A 4,680-nucleotide genomic window follows, 5' to 3' on the forward strand; every position below is an offset into this window, starting at 1 on the left:
GACATTGTTTAGTCCCTCTTGGGAAATGGGGGAGGTGAGAATCTCCAGGATGGAGCGTTGGGACAACTGAAGTGACGACAGTAGTGTCGGTAGGTTATCGAGAGCATTACAGTCATAGGCACGGAGGCTCAAGAGGAGCAGTAGGGTTGAGGCGGTAGACCAACAAACCCTGAGAATTTCAACTCGATGGTTAAACTGATTCAACATGTTGGTATCCCAATCTAGGGTATTCCATCCCGAGGATGACCGGACCCTATGATCAAGTGGATTTGGCATATTGGTATTGCAACCCGAAGGGTGATATGGGCTAGATATGAGTGTCGTATTGGTTGACCGATAGTGGTAGGTATGTTGTTGGTGGTAATTGCTTGCAGGACTGTATTCTATGGATGTGGTGGGCGACAAGGAGCGACACGGTAGATTATTGTTGGTGTTATGTGGATATCTTATCCTGATGGTCTATTAGATGGCATGTTGTGCTTGATCGGGCTGTGGCGGTCCTGCTCTATGCAGTAGGCCAAGATATCCGGTGCGGGCCGACGGTAAGTCGTAGGCATAGGGTTTCAGTAGAAGAGTAGGATTGGGGAAGGATGTTAGCGGACCAGAGCGGTCCTGATTGATCGAGGGCCTAACAGGGCGGCCCAGTCGGGTCAAATGCTCGGTGTAAGTTAGTTTGTTAAGCTATGAAGGCGCATATTGGATGAGTAGACGGTTGTATCGCTGGGTGATGTTCAGGTCGGAGAGCACTTGAACTATGTAGGGAAACCAGTAGCAGCATCGGAAAGGATCCGAGTATACGTAGGGGCCGGAGGCGGAAATGCGGGAGCACTATCCAGGGTTGTTCACCGCAGCAGACATCGAGGAAGAAGTCTAGTTCAAGTGGGGGGAGAATTGTAATGCCCCGACTCTCAGGTGATAATTTTATGGCTTGATTTTCTTAAGGTGCAAGGTCTACTCGACGAGTTGGATGCCCTGACTCGTTGAGTAGGAGCGGTTTGGGCCACGTGTTTAAGTGACCTACTCGCCGAGTCCAAGATAGGACTCGACAAGTAGGAGCTGAAGGATGAAACCCTAATTTTCGGGGTTTTGCACCATATTTAAAGGATCATAAGCCTCCTTTAGCCCCCTTACAGCCTCTTGAGAGTCCAGCAAACCCTAATCTGTGTGTGTGCTTCATTCTTGTGTGTTTTAAGCTTTGGAAGGTGGATTTTTGTAAGAAGAGCTTGGAGAGTAAGTGGCTAGAAGCAAGGAACGTGTGGGGATCTGATATCTACCTCAGTTAGCATCTTTTGGAAGGTATCAAGTCGTTACCTTGACCCCATTTCATTCTAGATCTCATTTGGTTAAAGATTAGGGCTTTTCTAGCATAATAAGAAGCTATTCTTGGGTATGAGCTAAGATCTGAAGTTGTAACTTCAGATATGAACTCTCTTTGGTCTCTAAGTCCATAAAGCTCTCAGCTTTAGCAAGTATGAACCTCTCCTTAAGTGTGAAACTCCATTTCAAGCTTGGTTTTGACATTATAAGACTTTAGAGCCTTGCATGCACGTAAATTTTGCAACTTTACGTGATAAACATGCCTTGGGAAGCTGGATCTGCTATATGGAACCTTAAAATGGCTTAAAAAGCATCTGAATGGATAGTGGACGGAAGGGACTCGGCGAGTTGCATGGTCAACTCGACGAGTCCGATGAAGATTGTTGTGCAAGGACTTCTGCATGGACTCGGCGAGTCAGTGGGGTGACTCGGCGAGTCAACTTGGGTTTTCCCGAAGTTTTGGACACGCTTGAACTCAGCAAGTTGCAGGAAACTCGACGAGTCAGTGGGGGGTTTTCCCAACTACTCGAGTTCTGGAAGGACTCGACGAGTCGGGTCAACATGGATTGTTGACCTTGATCGTTGACTTTGACTTTGGCCAAGGGTTATCTATTTGAGTTCTGGGGCATTTTGGGAAGTTGGAAATTTCTGAGTATGGATCATTGGTGGTTATAGGTGTTGGAGTTTGGGGTAGTGTTTCAGGAGTGCGATTTCGTGGTTCAGTTCGGAATTGTAAGGTGAGTTCTCTTCACTATATCAAAGGGTCTAAGGCACCAATGCCGACCCTTTTCGGATTTGTATCCGGGTTATTGCATGTTATGCTTATTGATTTACATCCTGGTAGTTAGGATGGTGATATGTTTAGTGACCTGGTTAGGTCGGTATCCTGGTATATAGGATGATGCTATGCTTAGTGACCTGGTTAGGTCGGTATCCTGGTATATAGGATGATGTTATGTTTAGTGACCTGGTTAGGTCTATATCCTGGTATATAGGATGATGCTATGCTTAGTGACCTGGTTAGGCCGGTATCCTGGTATATAGGATGATGCTATGTTTAGTGACCTGGTTAGGTCGGTATCCTGGTATATAGGATGATGTTATGCTTAGTCACCTGGTTAGGTCGGTATCCTAGTATATAGGATGATGCCATGTTTAGTGACCTGGTTAGGTCGGTATCCTGGTATATAGGATAATGCTATGTTTAGTGACATGGTTAGGTCGGTATCCTGGTATATAGTATGTTGCTATGATTGATGATCTGTTAGATCGGTTTGACTGTTATGTATATGCTAGCGTATGGTATTATGTGCACATGTTTGCTTGATTGGGGGTTGGGTTGAGGCGGTCCAGATTTGTGCTGAAGGCCAACATACCCAGGGCGGTCCGGATAGGTTACAGGCCAAGGTGGGCATGTTAGTCAGACCGAAGGCTCGACGAGCGGTCCGGATAGGTTGTAGGCCCTACGAGGCGGTCCAGACGTGCCGAAGGCTCGGAGAGCGGTCCAGATAGACTGAAGGCCTGCGAGGAGGTCCAGTCAGGCTGAAGGCTCATTACGCATGTTGTTGCTTATATGTTATATGTTATGGTTATATCGGTATGTCGTTGGTATTTTGTAGGTAACTTACTAAGCCTTCGAGCTTACAGTTTCCGTTTATTGTTTCAGGTTCAGCGGACGACCGCGGGAAGTCGAAGACATGACCGTACACTTCCTCGATTGATGATTTTGATTTCTCGGAACTCTGATGTTTAAACTATTTTGAAAACAAATTGTAATAACTGAATAGTTTTTAAATGATTTAAAAGTTTGAATTGGCTCGAATTTTATGGATGTTACAGTTTGAGACCATAAAGAGATCTCTGAAAAAGACAAACATGATGAAGCCGAGATGGATCACGAAAACTAGGAGGTTTCTGCATGTAGACTGTCTCCTAAAGATGGCCATGAAGAAAGGCATTCTTCACATCAAGCTATCGAATAGGCTACTTGTGAGTGACCACTATGCTGAGGATGGTACGAATGGTGGTCGGTTTGACTACCGGGCTGAAAGTCTTATCACAGTCAATGTCGGGTCTTTGACTTTGTCCATTTGCAACTAGACGTGCCTTGTAGCAAGAAAGAGTATTGTCCGCATTTAGCTTCTTTTTGAAAATCCATATGCAATTAATAATATTCGCAACTGTAGGATGTGGAACAAGGGTCCATGTTTTGTTTTCCATTAGAGCTGTATGTTCTTCTTGCATTGCTTTAAGCCAGTTTGGATCCTCAAAAGCTTGTGAGTAAGTATGAGGAGGAGGAGACTCAGAGTTGGAGGAGAAGAAGGGTTTCGTAATACCACGTTTTAGCCGAGTAACCATGGGATGAGTAGATACCGACGTATCAATTAGACGATTGATAGTCGGAGGAGAAGATGGGACGTCATCATTGACAACATCACCAACAGAGTGAGGTTGCATCGATGGGGATTGCCGAGAGGCAGCAAGAGGAGACCGTTGATGAGGACTCTCGGCAGAAAAAGTTTGCGAATAGAGAGGATGAGATGGATAATCAGGCAGGAGTTGGTGATTGTGTGTGGTGATGAAGGTGGCTTGTTAGGATTAAACGGGGTGTTGTGATCCTTGAGAAAGGAATAAAAAGGAGCAGAAATGGGGGTCATATAGCCAAAAGGAAACACAGTTTCATCAAAGACTACATGTCTAGATATGATTATTTTCTTGGAGTGAAGATCAAGACATTAATATCCTTTATGGTTGGAGGGATATCCGATGAATACGCACATAGTAGATCGAGGAGAGAGTTTGTGATGGGTGTCGACATGCGGGAAGCATAGACAGCCAAAGACACGAAGGTGGTGATAGGTGAGTATTTTGTTGTAGAGTTTGTAAAATGGAGTGTCATTATTGAGAGTGGTGGAGGGAAGAATGTTAAGAAGGTGTTCCGCCATATGTAAGGCTTCAACCCAGTATTCGGGTGGAAGACGGACATGAAAGAGAAGAGTGTGAACAATTTTGTTAATGGTGCGCAACATGCGTCCCAACTTTCTGTTTTGTTGAGATGTATGTGGGCAAGAGAAACGCATTTTAATGCCATGTTTTTCACAAAGGTTTTGGAATTGATTATTATTGTATTTACATCTGTTGTCACATTGGAATTATTTGATATTGGTATTAAACTGATTTTTAACAGAAGCATGAAAATGAAGAACTTTGGAAAAAACATCAGATTTTGCACGTATGGGATAAATCCAAACAAAATGAGAGTAGTTGTCACAGAAGATGACATAATATTTAATACCACTATGACTAGCAACTGGTGAGGCCCAGACATCAGAGTGAATAATATGAAACGAAAATAATGAAAAA

At 44.2% G+C, this 4,680-nt stretch overlaps 1 pseudogene; it reads right to left on the reverse strand.

The window, feature by feature from the left end:
• Positions 1-3,300: 3,300 nt before the first annotated feature.
• LOC145157472 (putative mitochondrial protein AtMg00820 pseudogene) lies at positions 3,301-3,774 on the reverse strand (annotated as a pseudogene).
• Between the last annotated feature and the right edge of the window lie 906 nt (positions 3,775-4,680).

This window comes from Lactuca virosa, chromosome 2, assembly GCF_052849685.1.
Source record: "Lactuca virosa cultivar CGN04683 chromosome 2, Lactuca_virosa_CGN04683_v6, whole genome shotgun sequence".
Classification (NCBI taxonomy): domain Eukaryota; kingdom Viridiplantae; phylum Streptophyta; class Magnoliopsida; order Asterales; family Asteraceae; genus Lactuca; species Lactuca virosa.